The sequence below is a fragment of the Mesoplodon densirostris genome, chromosome 6 (assembly GCF_025265405.1).
Source record: "Mesoplodon densirostris isolate mMesDen1 chromosome 6, mMesDen1 primary haplotype, whole genome shotgun sequence".
NCBI lineage: Eukaryota > Metazoa > Chordata > Mammalia > Artiodactyla > Ziphiidae > Mesoplodon > Mesoplodon densirostris.
In genome coordinates, this window is record NC_082666.1 from 70,481,913 (window position 1) to 70,499,196 (window position 17,284).

Genomic DNA, 17,284 nt, shown 5'->3' on the forward strand with positions numbered 1-17,284 from the left:
AGGAACCAATGAAACTGCTCACTTTTTCGGGTGGGGACAAGGGCATGCAGCCTTGATTTGTTTCCTTCTAGCTTGTAAGACAATGTGAGGGAAGAGTGAGAAAGGTTTTAGAAGATGTGATTAAAACTGAATCACAGAAAATATTTCTGGCACAGCATTCCATAGAAGGTGGCAGGGGAACAAGGAGTGGGGGCAAAATCTCAATCTGGATAAAGGCTTTGCTGAGAAATAGACAAAGTAAAAGCAGGTGCCAAGCCACAGCATGTGAATATACCTGAGTCACTAGGTCATAAAATCAGCTCTCAAAACTGGAGATAAAAATCCAATCTGTTTTGCTTCAGTTCGTTGTTTTCGACCTGCCTTGTTTTGCTTTCTAAAAAGTTTATACCTAGATCCACAAAGGAAAACAACTTGCAAGGGTAGGCAATGAAGCTATATCAAACTCTATCATCCCTGTTTATTCATAAAAAAGATAGTAATTGCATCTATGTATATGTATGTTTGGAAGAATTATTTCTGGATCTTGCCTGTTCTCCACAAATACATACCAAGAAGCGTGAGAGCATCTGGAATTGGCAACAATACAACAAAACAGATTGCTTAACCAAAGATGAGAACTTGCCCATTAATGTCAGCTTTGACTCTGGAAATAGTGCCCAGATTCCAAAGTCTAGAGTGGTTTAATATTTGTACAATTCCAAACCCTAACAAGGATATGGTTATTTGGGCAGCATCCAAAATTCTAGCAGGTGACTTGCTGTTTGTTTTTTAAGAGAAACATCAGATTTTAGACAGGAAAAGCTTTAGATTTTGAAGTGCATCTTCAAAGTAGAATGCAATATATATCTTTAAATTTCTAAAGAAGCAGACTGATTTTAGGTATGGTACATTTCTTAACTATATAAAACATTGATAAGAAGAGTTTATTCCAGATACCATATATATATATATATGTTTAAAGCCAGTGAAAGTATACCTAACTTCCATTCCCAGTGCATAAGGATGCCACTAGATATTTCTGGAATTGATCCTGGAGGCTAGTAGGCTTCATTTGAAGACAGATTTGAAAAACTGAGGAATAACAAGAGGAGCTTCCGAAAGGGTGAGCCAGATGTTTATGGTAATGGGGAAATAAGGACTTTAATGTTTAAAATTTAGGACCAAGAGGGACTTACCTGGTGGTTCAGTGGTTAAGACTCTGCACTTCCACAGCAGCTGTACAGCCAAACAATAAAAAAAATAAAATAAAATAAAATTTAGGACTAAGAGAAGGCAGCCCAAAGCAGCAAAACTTTGCATTGGTAGAAGATAATGTATCAGAACCACTTTAAAAATAAAAACATTTAAGAAAAAAGTTTCCTCTTTAAGAATGGAAGTCAACTACTAGTTGGTGCTTGCTAGTTATACTATGAAGACTAAATATAAGCTCTAAAAATACCCTTTGCTTTGTTTGAACTTAAGACTTCTGACACCCAACCAGAAGATAAGAATTGTCCTTGTGCTTAAAAATAAACCCAACCAGTCAGTCAGTCAGCCTTTAGTGCTTTGATGTCACATGTAGAACCTCTATATTACCTGGTTTATCAAATGCTTGTGATAAATTACATAAAATAGATACTTTGTTAAATTGTATGTCATTTGGACAATGTTTTATTTAATAAAACATTGAGGGTGGATTATTATTAGATCATAATGATTCAGTAATAACTTGACTAAATTTCTTTAAAGTATGTTGTATTCAAAGTCTATAAAAACTCCATCTGTGATCATGGGGTTAAGAGAATAATCCTTTTTTTCTACTATAGTGTAACATTTTTAAAAAGTGATTCCTGACTTTTTTTCTGAAACCCAAATATAATATGATGGTTTGTTTTCTTAATGTTTTCTTCTCTAATTAATGTTGCTTTGCAGTTGGTACACAACAGAGGCATACCTCAACTCCAAAACTACAATCCTAGGGAAGATATCTTTTTCTGAAGTGTGTTTGTCAGCTAACTTAAGTCTAGTTGCCCCAGACTGAAACAGCATATTTCTAGGAAAAGTAAAGAAAATGCATGCATTAAGGTTGAAGGAGAACAACAATGCCTATCTATCAGAATGGCTAAAATGAGGAAGACAGGAAATACCAGGTATTTGCAAGGATTTGGGACAACTGGAATTCTTATACATGGCTGATGAGAGTGTAAATTGCTACAACCACTTTGGAAAATAATGTGGTAGTATCCACTAAAGCTGAACATATACATACATTTGGCCCAACAAGTCTACTTGAAGGTATATATCCAACAGAAAGGCATAAAAATATTTGCCAAAATATATGTAGGGGAATGTTCCTAGCAGTCCTAGTCACATAATTCCAATCAGCAAACAATGCAAATGTCCGACTACATTATAATGGATAAATTGTGGCACATTCATTTAGAGGAATTCTAACCAGTAATGAGAGTAAACAAGCTACTTCGATGTGCAACAACACAGAGTCATCTCACAAACATAATCTTGAATGAATGAGGCTAGACACCAAAAGATATAGAATGTATGAATTTATTTATAAATAGGTCAAAACCCCCAAAGGCAAATTGAATATATGATATTAGAAAACCTAATAATGGCTTTTCTTGAGGTAGAGAGAAGTGACAAGAAGAGGGCAGGAGGAGGACTCTGGAGTTCTTTACTCTTCTGTTTCTTTTTATGGTTGCATATGTTTGTTCACATGATTTGTGCAATTTTCTGTGTGTATATGTTAATGAATTTTTTAAGTTAAAGGAAATAGAGACTGTCAGTGAATTCTAAAATATATGGATTCTACTTTCTCAAGTGTGGTGGTCAAAGAGACTCATTGACAGAATTAAGTAAGCAATCTATTTCATGGCTTAAAAAAAAAAAAAACAATGAAAGGAACATCAGTGTCTGTATTTAAGAATGAATTGAGCTGACTAGAAAATGGTCAAATGGGAAATGGACACATTCCTCTCTTCCCTTAGTATGGAAGAAGTGCTTCTGATATGTCTGATTAAAGACTTAGTTTTCTGTCCTGAAAGAACTGAAAATCAGATTAAAGACAATTTTTGAGGTGTTTTTCAGACTAAGGCAGAATCCTCAGGATGACTCTGAAAAGGCTTTGGCTGTCCTTCTCAGCAACAGGCAAGAAGTCCTGAAAAATTAAAAATGGTTAGAGTTCTGCAGGAATGAGGGGATGCTGAGAATTTACCTAGCATGAATGTTGTTTTTTAGCTGACAAATCTCTTTTCTTTCCCCAAAGAAGAAATTTAGATATGCAGAAACCTAAACCATTCATGGCAATACTGTCTCCATCTGCCAATAACAGGTCTAGGTATAGGCATGTGACACAGATCTTACCATTGAGAGAAAGGGGAGGTGTGCCTGGGACTTCTGGGAAATTTTCTCTCCTTAGAAGTAAGTGCTGTTTGATTTCCACTCACTTGCCCTCTGTGATGATGTGGTGCTCAAAGCTGGGCCAGCCATCTTCTCCCATGAAGGGAGAGATCATGGACAGTCTGAGAATGGCAGAGCAGAAGGGTAAGAAGAGCCTGGGTCTTTTGGTAATGTCCTTGATTCTTTGTACCAACTCTGGGGCTGCCAACTTCAGAACTTCTTGTTAAGTGAGCAGTAAGTGTCCTTATAATTTGAGCCGTATTCAATTTGTTATTCTTTTATTGCAGCTAAAGCATATCAAGTGATACAAATTATCTTTACATATTTTTTGTCTAAATGTAATCTTCATTGGCTTTTTCTAAATCCTAAAAAGAAATGGCTAACAACTAATGTATTCTGGACAATGACTTAATAATATCTCTAAATACAGTTGGGTTGTTTAAACATTCTCCCCCACCCCCTGCTCAAAGCCCTTCTTTTTAAACATTTTTAATTGTGGTAAAAAATAGATAATATAAAACTTACCATCTTAACCATTTTTAAGTGTACACTTCAGTAGTGTTAACTACATTCACATTGTTGTGCAACAGCTCTCTAGAACTTTTTCATTCTTGCAAAACTAAAACTATATCCATCATACAACAACTCGCCATTTCCCCCTTCCCAAAGCCCATGGCAACACCATTCCACTCTCTGTTTCTTGTGTTTGACTACTTTAATACCTCCTATAAGTGGGATCATATAGTATACAGTATTTGTGTCTGGCTTATTTCACTTAGCATAATGTCCTCAAGGTTCATCCCTGTTGTAGCATGTGACAGGATTTCCTCCTTTTTTTAAAGGCTGAATAATATTCCATTGTATGTATATACAATATTTTCTTTATCCTTTCATTAGTGGACATTTGGGTTGATTCCACCTCTTGGCTATTTTGAATAATACTACAATGAACATAGGTCTGTAAATATCTCTTCAATATCCTGCTTTCGATTCTTTTGGATACATACACAAAAGTGGGATTGCTAGATCATATGGTGGTTCTATTTTTAATTTTTTGAGGAACCTTCATACTGCGTTCCATAGCAGCTAGTTTAAACATTTTAATATTTAAATAATGATATATTTTAAGCAAAAATTTAGTATAATATGAATACATAAAGTGATATTTTAAAATCAATAAAAATATTTTATATGAGAGAAAAGCATGATATGACAGAAACAGAATGGATAAACTGAAAAATTTTATATCAGGAAAAGATTTTGAAATTTATAAATAATTATTTGAGATGTTCTTTTAAAAAAAATACAGATTGCCAATAGTGGTACTATTATTACTAGTTTTACTATTAATTTTACAGATTGCCAATATAGTACTTTTATTGTTATTTTATTCTTGTAAAACACCAGTAGGATTTGTTCACAAGAAATTTATATATATATATTAATTTGTGTATAAAATAGATTATGAAAATCATATACATATAATCATGCATTAAGTCATTGTGGGTGGACACATAGTGACCAAATGAAATGACTTGTAAAGACATTGAAGATCAAACTTCAGTTAACATCCTATTTATAAAGTGAACTGTTAAGCAGGTTTCCATATCCTCCAGTAACTAATGCAGCAACCAAATTTTAAGAACTGTCAATTAATAACACATCAACATTTTCAAAGTCAAAAAGAACTTAAACAATTGGACCAAAGTGTAAATCAAACAAATGTTTATATACTCATAACAAAATAAAATATTAAAAATAATTGTAAGAAATATTTTGATGTATATCATAGAACTCCAGTGATAATACAAATATGAACTCATGATTTTAAGTGAACTGCTTTAATTTCAGTATTAAGATGATATAATCCAATGTATATCCCAAGGCCCAGATTTTGGTAGCCTAATAATGTTCTCCACTGAAGAAACTAGGGCTCTTTGGAGAATGGCTGATTTAATGTTTCAGGTAGAAGAAATGCATGGTGAGCCTGAATAACTTGTTGCCTGAGAGCAGTGATGCATATTTTAAAGTTCTGAGGTAGTTTAAAAAAAAGAGCCACCATGAAGGGGCTTCTGTGTGCTAAATTGTGACCAAGTGACTCAAGACAACAAAAAAATTATAGCTAATCAAAACAAGTCTGAAAACGAGTTAATTACACATCACCAAAAATCATGAGTCCGTAATGATGCTCAAAAGAGAAAAACACTGGGCTTCCCTGGTGGCACAGTGGTTGAGAGTCTGCCTGCCAATGCAGGGGACACAGGTTCGTGCCCCGGTCTGGGAAGATCCCACATGCCGCGGAGCGGCTAGGCCCGTGAGCCATGGCCACTGAGCCTGTGCATCTGAGCCTGTGCTCCGCAACGGGAGAGGCCCCAACAGTGAGAGGCCTGCGTACCGCAAAACTTCAGCTATTCCACAGCTCCTTCACTACCACATTATCCCAAATTAGTTGATAGAGGCCAAAGCCACAATGAGAGTCCCTTCCAAAGTTGGTATTCAGCTGGCATGCTCCACGTGGCTAGTTCCTTTCTCACTTATCTCTGCCATGCCATGCCAGCTGTTAAATGTTTTGAACATCATCCCTGGACAGACCATGAGATTTTCTTTCACAACCAAATGGCCACCCAGTGATATACTGCATTGTGTATTAGATATTAAATTTGATTGTTAGAAGACATTTAAAGATCAAGAGTATAGAAGCTTTCTACTCACAGATGTGGGAGTTCCTGGACATTGACCCGAATAAGCTAAGCCACAATCCATACCCTGGATATTTAATTCCCATAAAAGTTTCAACGGAGCTATCTTGTGCAATGATCAGAAATACAACTCAGAGGTCTGGAAACTTGTCCACCATGGCGTGACAAGCCTTTGTCTCCCACCCTGCCTACTTCATGGGCTGCAGCAGTTTCCCAGATTGCTGACTTCATCATCCTTACATGGGAATCCAAGTAAGCTCAGTCTTGGTTACCTGGTAGCTGGGTTTAAAGTGAAAACTACTGAAATGAAAAGACTATGCTAGTCACTTCTCTTCTCCAAGATAAGACCTAATTATTTTCCTCCTCTGGACAGATATGACCTCTTTCTTAGTATGCCTAATGATGCAGAGCAAAAGAATATAACTGGTGTCCCTTTCTTTGCCAAGAAGAGGTGTTGCGTGTAATAAGTACAGAAGTTATCTAGACCTAGCAGTGAACTACAACCCTCGAGGTTACTAGTCCCTGCATGATTCTATCTAGATAGTAGGGAGAGCCAATAAGTCTAAAGCCAGATGCTCTTTTAGAAGCATTTTCCACAAATAACCAGAAAAAAAAATTGGACGCTGCTAAAAACTGGACTTCTATCTAACTTTTTATACTTTTATGAATTAAAAAATACAAAGATTTATAAACAACATTTTTTTTCCAACTGGCACATCACAGTGCAAATGACTTTAATGCGTCTAAATGCTGTGTCTAATCTCATGGACCTCATCGTACTGAGGAGAAATCCTTCCACTTGACATAATGAATGGTAATAATAATTGGATAGCCACATGTAAGCATTATATGTCACATCCTAGGCATGGGACCCTCCAAACTTTTTTAGTAAAACAGCTTATACTCCTTTGAGTCAATAACATCCAATTTATTCTAATAAATGTAATTGGCACCACATAGTGACAATTATGATTATGATTTCACAAACCATATGGCACGTGAGAAAGTCAGTGAAGAAAAAAATATGCATGCTCTTTGATAAAGTAATGCTACATATACATTGAGGTAATATGGATCTTATACAAGTCATAATGAAGAAAAAAAAGGAAACTAAAGATAGCCACCAAATTACACTAGAATGAATGTTGGCACCTAGGTCTGTGGCTCAAACTCTTAAAAATGACTAGAAAAAAAGAAATATTTACTCAAGGAAACAATACTACTACTATTGATTTACCTGCATGAAGCAATCATGCTGACTACTGATAAAGTATTGTTTAAACAGGATTGCTAAAGAGTGTGGACAATTAATATATAATATATGTATAAAAGATAATGGAAAAATAAAACCTTAGGTAGGAGAAATTTTGGAACTAATAAATTCAGGTTAGAGGAAAGTTCATGTTTGGGTTTAACAAGCCCCCAAATGAAAAAACGTGGGGAAAAGTCATATCATTTCCTCTTTTAAAAGAAAATATAAACTACTTAAATAGCATTTCTTAAACAACTGCAACTAATAGAGCCAGCAGGCTAAGAAGTTAGAGTGGTTGAGATTTGAACACAGCAGACATGCAAAACTTTGGAGTTCTGTCCAACTCTTTAAGAAAATATCTAATCTTTGCTAGGAAATCCAAGAGAAGTAATGAGCAAAACATTCTTACAATTGCAAAAGGTCTCAGATTCGTTAACACTGCTGGGGAAAATTGTGATGATCATCCAATTTATGAGCTGTTCAAAGTGAAGGGGAACTAGGTGTAGACTGGTATGCTGGTTAAAAGTAAAGTCAGGTTTATGGATGGATACTGTTGGTTCTGGCATTACCAGTGGGAATGAAAAAAGAAAGTCACATAAGAGAACAGTGGCTGACAAGAACCCTTTCCCTCAGATGGTAATGAATGTAGCCCTAAAGAAAACAGGTGAAAGGTTTTAATGTTATCTCACTAAAATTTTTGTTGGGAAATGATGGAAAATTTGAATAGAAAATGGCTTCACAAAGAGGATTAGAGACACATTAAATTAAGTCATTTGGAATCCATTTTCCCTGTTGGGTCTTTCTCCTTCACGGAACTTAACTCTGGGTTTTAATTGCTGGTCTGAAATTTGCTGGTTGTGTCATGTTGGGTTAGTACGATCTTTCTAAATCTCACCTGCTTAATTTTATAAATGGAGAAGATAATATTTATTTCACAGAGGTACTGTGAAGATTAAATGGGAGAATGTGGAATGAATGTCTCACATTTAGTAAAATTTCAGTGATCATTAACAGTTACCTTTCATGACTGCTTCTGACTTGCTTTACCTTCATAAGCATCTCATCACCTCTCTAAAGTAGAGTGTTATATTATTGTTTTGTTTTTGTTTTACATTTTACACAAGAGAAAAAAAATTCAGGCTCAGGAAAGTTAAGATCCAAAATCATACAGCTAATCAATGACAGATAATGGAGTTGAGGCCTATCTTACTCTAAAAATCTGTGTTTTTTACTATTATGCTATACTGCACTCCTCACTTAAAGCAAAAAACAAAACAAAACAAAAAAATAAAAAACCTTCACAGATATAGCATGATTTACCAACAATAACAAGGACAGCATGTGAACATGTGCCAGGAGTCTGCTACAGGGAAGAAGTGCCCCAAACTCTTTATTCCCCCCTTTAACACCTCCAAAAATGAACTTTGCCTGTCCTCTAAGGCTGTGTACCTTTAAAGGTTCCTTTTGCATACAGATATCAGCACCAGAGAAACCACAGGGAAACTGAAAAGAGATTAGAGGTTCTACCAGGATTTCCTAAAGTCCTTGAACCAAGCATTATTTTTTTTAATGGAATTAAGATCTCTTTCTGCTGTTCAAGGAGATTATTTTTGGTCTTAATGTTTCTAAATGTCCCTGCTGAAAGTTGAGATATAAGAGAATTCTATCACTTGATTCCCACCATGTTTGGCAAAATTTCAGCTTGTTGAATGAAAGATACATTGATTTTGGCACAGTTACACTCACATCTCCAAAAAAGACCTCATGCTATCAGATTTACTGGCATAAATGTTCCCTGATGTATATATTTTTCTTCCTATTTCTTCCTATTTCAACCCCTAACTGAAAGTTCCCCTCAGGATTCTTCCCTCTCCATAAATGGGAAAGGAAAAGAGGTACATTCTTGCTTTAGATATTGTAAGTTAAATAGTGATGGGAAAGAGAAAAACATCTAGGTCAGTACATTGCTGAGAAAATGAATTATGCAGCCACCAGTCAAATATTGGTAGGAAATCCAGGATCCTTTCAGAGAAGCATGGAGAAGAAAATGTGAAATTTGAGTTGCAGAGAGTGGTGCCCATGAGAGTTCTTTACAATTTAAGGACACTACCCAGCTGTGTGATTCAGCTCAAGCACCCACCCTAAACTTTAAGAAACAGAGGATTCTGAAGTTTTCTGAACACAGAGCTGTGCCTTTTCAGGGTCGAAATTAGAAGAGCCCTAAGTATTCAAAAGACAAATGTGAGAAGCAGTAGGTAGGGATGTAGGGAACAGCATAGGATGACATACAGGGATGCATACAGTGACATAAAGGGATGATTCAAGCCGAAGAAGCACAATGCTGAGGAGTGAGCATCAAGAATATCCAGCCACACCTAGTCCTAGATACTCCACTCTCAATTCTCCAAAGACCTTCTAGAATCAACTTGTGTGCAGCCACAATACTTAGGACTTCGTGTCATTTTTTAAATTAAAATAGTCTGGAGGCAAGTATTCATGCAGGGAAAGATAAGGCAGAGGAAAGTGCAAGACAGCAAGAATTAAAGAGAACAAAAACAATTTTCACTCTAAATGAAGAATAGTAGCAACACTAATGAGCTTTTAAATTTACTTATTTAGAATGTCAATTCCTTATTTCTTCACAAATTATTTTTGAGCAGATTCCTTTGAGGGAATGGCACCTTTCAGTTTTTATATTTGTCCTTCTTTCTTGAAAACCGCTTGTAAACAATTGTGAGTATGTTTGTCCTGGATAAGCATTTCAGGAGTAGGAAATAGAATTATCAACTTGCTTTATGAAGTTTTGTGGTGGAGAAGGGGAACAGTACTATAAAAACAATTTATTTTAGCAATTTATTAATAATTTTATAAATCACTCAAAGGAAAGCAAAATGGAATTCGAAGTTAGTAGCAACTATTATCATCAACTTTTACTTCTATTGGCAATAATAATAAATCGACCTAATCCTTTATTTTATAGAAATAAAACCATGGTTCTCAAGATCTCACTTTGCAAGACGTCACTAAAAATCTACCAGAATATTGATTTCATTCTTACCTTGTGATCTTGTTTTGATTTCTCCCCTGAAAAGCTGCAGTTCTCTGTTCCGAGAGCTTGCAGGCTCTATTTATTACCGAAAGTTTGGCAGAGAACCAGATTGCTGTAGAAGGGAGAGCTGAATGGGTGAGATTTTAGCAGGTTTTAATAGCATGTAAAAAAAGCCAATAGTTACAATCCTGTCAACTAAGATTCGCTGCTTTCTGTCTTCTCCCCATTTCCATCTTAAATTAATCCAGCAATTATGGATTTTATGTTCTGTTTTTGTACTTCCAATTCACATCAGAATCATGTCGCATGCAACACTTTCATTATCCCTAAGCCTGAGCAATTATCTGTTACCAGCTAAGTGTTGTGTTTGTGAGGAATGAAAGAAGAGGGCTGTATCTCCTCTTGAAATAAAGCAGTGAAGGAAGAAGGCAAGTAGGGAAGAAGCTAGACGATCCGTGCTGATTTGGAGTTGAGCTGTGTGCATTAAATGGGAGGGAGAGATGACAGGTAACAACCAAGGACTGTCATTATGCTCTACCCTGGTAATTCTTGCAAATACTAAGATTACAAAGGATAAACAGTGTGACTTTATGATGTACTCTGAACTCTGTTTTATTATAAAATGTTCCTCTTTATTTAAGAAGTATCTCTTATAAGCAGTATGTGGTTGGTTTTTGTTTTGTTTTTAACCAGTTTGACTATCATTTGTCTTTGTACTGGACTATTTAGTCTACTTATGATGTACTCTGAACTCTGTTTTATTATAAAATGTTCCTCTTTATTTAAGAAGTATCTCTTATAAGCAGTATGTAGTTGGTTTTTGTTTTATTTCGTTTTTAACCAGTTTGACTATCATTTGTCTTTGTACTGGACTATTTAGTCTACTTACATTTATTGTATTTACTGATATATTTGCATTTATGTCTACAATTTTGCTTTATTTTTCTATATTTTGTCCTCCTGGTTTATGCCACATTTTCTTTCTTTCTTTGCTTCTTTTGGGTTAAGCAAATTTTTAAATTATGAAAATTTCCCCTCGCAGTCATGCACTATAACTTTTCTCTCCTCAGAAGAGTAAGATTGCAAAATACAACAAAAACTGCCAAAACTTCAGCTCTGTTTTAAGGGCTTTCTAATTTTTTTAAACCTCGACCTCGTGCAGCTGCATAATTTGCCAAATGTTTTGAGGAGAAAACTCCCTTTATGTCAGACTCAGTTCTCCCCAGCCCTTTTTTCCCACTAAATTCTTGGCCCTTCAAGCCTCCAGTTTTGTCTCTTCAGCCCCACAAGACAACCAAAGACTTTGCTGATTTCTCTGTTTCCTAGCAGTGGCCTTCTGCCCAGACAGAATCCAGATTGCCTGCCTCCTGGTGCACACATGGAATTGGCCAATGCCCCTGGGAAAAAAGCAGCTGTAGCTTCAGCTTCCCTGTCCTTGGAATCTTGATTCCTCATCGTCAATGCTTCTTACCTTTCTCTTACCTTTAAATGGGTTTTTGTTTCCTTGTTTTTTTGTTTGTTCATTTGTTTGTTTGTGATGCTTTATCAGCCCTTTTTGGTTATTCTTTTTTTTTTTTTTTTTTTTTTTTTCAGTACACGGGCCACTCACTGTTGTGGCCTCTCCCATTGCGGAGCACAGGCTCCGGATGCGCAGGCTCAGCAGCCATGGCTCACGGGCCCGCCACTCCGCAGCATGTGGGATCTTCCCAGACTGGGGCACGAACCCATGTCCCCTGAATCGGCAGGCGGACTCTCAACCATTGCGCCACCAGGGAAGCCCCCTTTTTGGTTATTCTTAATGGCAACATTGGACTGCCACAAGCTACTCCATTCTATTAGAAGTGAAAGTCCCTAGCTATCTGAGTTCAATACAAGTGAAAACATGGCTCCAGAAACCAGGAGAACTACAGGTCATTTGGGCTTTATTCAAGTGACAGTAGAATTTATTACCCAAACAATAAAACTTTTTAGAATGAAAAAAGTGTTATTAATAATTAGTCAGAGTAATAGGTGAACACTGAGATATGGTCACCCCAGTTTTATGACTTACATAGTTCTTTCTCCTCTCCTGTTCCTTCTCAAGTACCAACTGCCTCCTTTCAGGGTAGATACAAGGAGGCTGTCTGAAATTTTGCTGACCCACAGACACATACTAGATCTGGCAATGTTACTTTGCTCCTAGAAGAGAAAAAAAGCTAAAACTGAGGGTTTGCTACAAGCAGACTTTTAAAAATGAAATTGTAAAGGATATACTTCAGATAGAGGAAGTTGACCCCAAATGGTAGACCTAAGGTTCAAGTGGAATTGAAGAGCAAAGAATATGATAAATATGGAGGTACTACTAAACAAATATTGAGTATAAATGATGATAATAATTTATTGTAATATTAAGAAAAGCTAGAACTAAATACATGACAAAAGTAGCCCATAAATCTGGAGAGGTGATTATAGGAATGGGAATCCTCTAAGACCATGTATTTGTCAGAAAGGGGATAAAAATATTCCTGAGTTTTAGGCTTAGATACATTAAACATGCCTGTTACATTTTTCAGGAAGATTTTCAGAATAATAGATATCAGGCACATAACTAACTTCCAAACTATTGGAGGAGGAAAAATAGAATGAGGTCAAGTATACTGAGATTAAATAGGGAATTCCCTAGCAGTGCAGTGGTTAGGACTCTGCACTTTCACTGCTGAGGGCCTGGGTTCGATCCTTGGTTGGGGAACTAAGATCCTAGAGGCCACATGGCACTGCCCAAGAAAAAAAAATAAAGAAGATAAAATAGTTGTCTATACAATACAAATAAAGCAAGACTGGAGAAAGAACAAAACAGTTCATACAATACAAATCAAGAGAGGAGAGAAAACAAAACATGAGAAAGGCAAGACAAAGAGAAAAGACAAAATAGAGTATATTTAACCCAAATATATCAGTAATTTCATTACATGAATTATATGCTCCAGTCAAAAAACTAATATTGGGCTTCCCTCGTGGCACAGTGGTTGAGAGTCCTCCTGCCGATGCAGTGGACACGGGTTCGTGCCCCTGTCCGGGAAGATCCCACATGCTGTGGAGCGGCTGGGCCCGTGAGCCATGGCCACTGAGCCTGCACATCTGGAGCCTGTGCTCTGCAACGGGAGAGGCCACGACAGCGAGAGGCCCGCGTACCACACACAAAAAAAATAATAATAAAAAAACTAATATTATTGGACTTGAAAAGAAAAGATTCATCTATATGCTGTTTTTAAGAAACATATACAAAATTTGTAAATTGAAATTAAAGGATAGAAAATTATATGTTGGCAAATACTAATCAATAGAAAGCTAGTATTGCTTCATTCATGTTATGCTTTTAGGTAAAAAGTATACCTAAAGATGAAGAAGTTTACTGAATATGACAAAACATTCAATACACTGGGAAGAAATATATCTAAACTAACAAAAATCTGTTACAGTCGAAAGTAAATAAAACAAAAATGAGTAGAATTATGGGGGGAAATACACATATCAATCATTCTAGTGAGAGATTGAATATGTATAAGCAACTATTAAGCAGAAAAAATATTCGTAAGAATTTAGAAATCTTGGATGACACAATCAACGAGCTAGGTCAAATGGATATATAAATTTCATTTTATCTAAGAGTGGAGAATACATACTCTTTTCAAGCATACATAGAACATTTACAAAATTAAACATATTCTTGTCCATAACATAAGTTGTAGAACTATTTCAATTGATATCATTTAATATGGCAAAATATGGAATTCCAGGGTTCCGTGCCTTCACAAAAGCAACAAATAAGCTGACAAGAACTGTTAAAATCAAGTTTGACATTACCCTTCAATCTAGTAAAAACTTACAACAACCACAAAAAGCTTAATGAAGAAAGAAGCTGGTACATTGCAGTGAGAGAGTGCTGTGGCATTTTTAATTGCCTACTTGCCATCCTTTATCCCCCAGATCAATGACAGCCAGGAAGATGACAGCCTGTGCCCATGGTGCAGATGCTAGTGCCAGAAGGAGGAAGATAGGCCTTATTCTCAAAGAATTGTGGTTGTGTGTTTTGACCTGTCTTGAGGCTCCCTAAAGGACTGGTGCAAGTACTTTCCTTTCTTTTATTTGATTTGAAGCATTCCCAGGTCTGCGGTGGCCTCCTGGGAAGTGTTTGCCAAAAACATTTAAAGGCAAATGAATTGGCTGCAGCATCCTGGGACAAGATATAAAACAGAATAAGCAATAGACAAGTCAAACAGCCTGGAAAGGAAGAACTTAAGAAAGGAGATACATGGGAGAATAAGGTCTTTTAAAAGTTCCCATGTATACTGGGGAATCAGGAATTCAATGCTCATACCCAAGTCTGGACACATGTTCAAAACAGGCCTTAGAAGACCCTATATTTTCACCTCTGGCTGACCTTCAGGCTCCATGGTAGCATGAAGTGAAGGCTAAGGCAGAGTTATAAATCACCTGGCTAAGTACTGAAGGAATGCCCAACACAGAACCAACTTGCAAAAACTGGGAGAGTAATTTTTTCTTTTTCTTCTTTTCTTCTAATTTTGGCTGTAGTTGTTTAAGGAAATTATGGTCATAACACTAGCTGACCACTAAGCTAATGGAACACAGACTTCAGTGGTCACATGTAACAAAGAATACAGACTGTAGAAAATACTTTAGAAAACTCACTAAACAAACAACAACAACAACTCACAACAAGCAGGAGCAACAAACCTGGGAATGGGAAGAATTGAATTTCCAGAGTTACTACGTTATAATTTTCAACACGTCCAGTTTTCAACACAAATGATGAGGCATGGAAAGAAACAATAAAATATGGCCCATTCACAGGAAAAAAAGAAGTTGTCAGAAACCATCCTTGAGGAAAAGCAAACATGGGACTTACCAGACAGAGACTTTAAATAAGCTGTCTTAAATATGTTCAAAGAGATAAAGGAAACCAGGAGAATGATGTCTCACCAAATAGAGAGTATCAATAAAGAGAAAGAAATTATAAAAAGGAACTAACTAGAAATTCTGGAATTGAAAAAAACAGTAAAATAAAATGAAAAATTCACTAGAGGAGATCAGTAACAAATGTGACTATTAACAAGAATCAGTGGTTAGGTCAATTGGGGAGAAGAAAGAGAAAATAATGAAGAATAATAAACAGAGATTAAGAGACCTTTGGGACACCTCAAGCATACCAACATATGCATAATAGGAGTCTTAGAGGGAAAAAAGAGAGAAAAGAACACAGAATATTTGAAAAAATAATGTTTAAAAACATAAGTTTGATGAAAGACAGGCATCTGTACATTCAAAATACTCAATTAAATTCAAGCAGGATAAACTCAGCGATCCACACTGAGAACATTAGAGCCAAACTGTCAAAAGCTAAAGACAAAGGGAGAATTTTGAAAGCTGCACGAGAGAAGTTTCTTATCATGTATAAGGTATCCTCAATAAGGTTAACAGTCAATTTCTCTTCAGAAACCATGGAGATCAGAAGGCATTAGGATGACATATCTAAAGTGCTAAAAGAAAAACACTGTCAACCAGAAATTCTATATGTGACAAAACCATCCTTCAAAAATGAAGAGAAAATTAAGACATCCTCAGATATACAAAAACAGAGTTGGTCACTAGTAGATCTGCCCTGTAAGAAATGCTAAGGTAAGTCCTTTAGTCTGAAATGGTAGGATGCTAGACAGTAACTTGAAACCATATGAAGAAATAAAGAACAATGTTAAAAAGTAGCTACATGTGTAAATATAAAAGCTGATATTGTTATATTTTTTATTTGTAATTCTTCTCTTTTTTCTTTATAATTTAAAAGAATAATGTATAAAATAATAATCATAGATCTATGTTGATCTATAATTAATGTAGAAACATTTAATTTGTGACAAAAACATTGGGGAAAAAGAGGATGGAACTATAAAGGAGAAGAGTTTTGTATGCTATTGAAAATGTTAGTATTAACTCAAACTTGATTATTATAGAGTTAAAATTTTATTGTAATCGTCAGGGTTACCACTAAGAAGAAACCAAAAATACACAGAATAAGAAATGAGGGAAATCAAAGTAGCACACTAGAAAAAAATCAATAAAAAGAGAAGGCAGTAATGGAGAAAATGGGGAAAAAAAGATTTAAGACTTAAAGGAAACAAATAGCAAAATGGCAGAAGTATGTACTTCCTTATGTGTAGTTACTTTATGTAAATGGCTTAAATTTTCCAATGCAAAGGCAGATATTGGCAGAATGAATAAAAAACATGATCCAATTATATTCCATCTATAAGACACTCACTTTAGATCCAAGGACACAAATAGATTGAAAGTAAAAGCATGGTAAAATATATTCCATGCAAATAGTAATCAAAAGAGAGTTGGTGTGGCTCTGCTAATATCAGACAAACTTGACTTTAGGACAAAAATTGTTACAGGTGACAGAGGCATTATAGATTGATTAAAGAGTCAATCCATCAAGAAAATTAACAATTTAAAACATATACTCTCCAAATAACAGAACCCCAAAATATATGCCACATAAACTGACAGAACTGAGGTGAGAAATAGACAATCCAACAGTAACAGTTGGAGACTTCAACACCCTACTTTCAATAATGTGTAGAACAGCCAGACAGAAGGTCAATAAGAACATAGAGGGCTTGAACAACACTATAAACCAACTAGACTTTACAGACATCTATGGAACACATCTGTGGAACACAACAACAGCAGAATACATTTTTTCTTAAGTGTACTTGGAACATTCTCCAGGAAAGACACATATTAGGCCACAAAACAAATTTTAATGAATTTTAAAAGATTTAAATCATCTAAAATTTCTTCTCTGAGTACAATGAGATAAGACTAATAACT

General features: G+C 35.7%; 2 protein-coding genes across 3 annotated transcripts in view; one reads left to right on the forward strand and one right to left on the reverse strand.

Moving 5' to 3' along the window:
- Positions 1 to 10,439, reverse strand: part of IL33 (interleukin 33) — a 32,380-nt gene extending 21,941 nt beyond the window's left edge. The window contains exons 1-2 of one of the 2 annotated variants that reach the window (XM_060101401.1): positions 10,406 to 10,439; positions 1,176 to 1,215 (exon numbers count right to left, since the gene is read on the reverse strand). The gene's annotated coding sequence lies outside the window, so the exon portion shown is untranslated. Of the gene's footprint in view, positions 1 to 1,175; positions 1,216 to 3,360; positions 3,415 to 10,405 lie in introns of those variants that run through there. The other variant, XM_060101402.1, reaches the window with a different exon arrangement.
- The window catches only part of RANBP6 (RAN binding protein 6), a 286,493-nt gene that overhangs the window by 170,234 nt on the left and 98,975 nt on the right, over positions 1 to 17,284 (forward strand). The gene's annotated exons all lie outside the window — the stretch shown is intronic.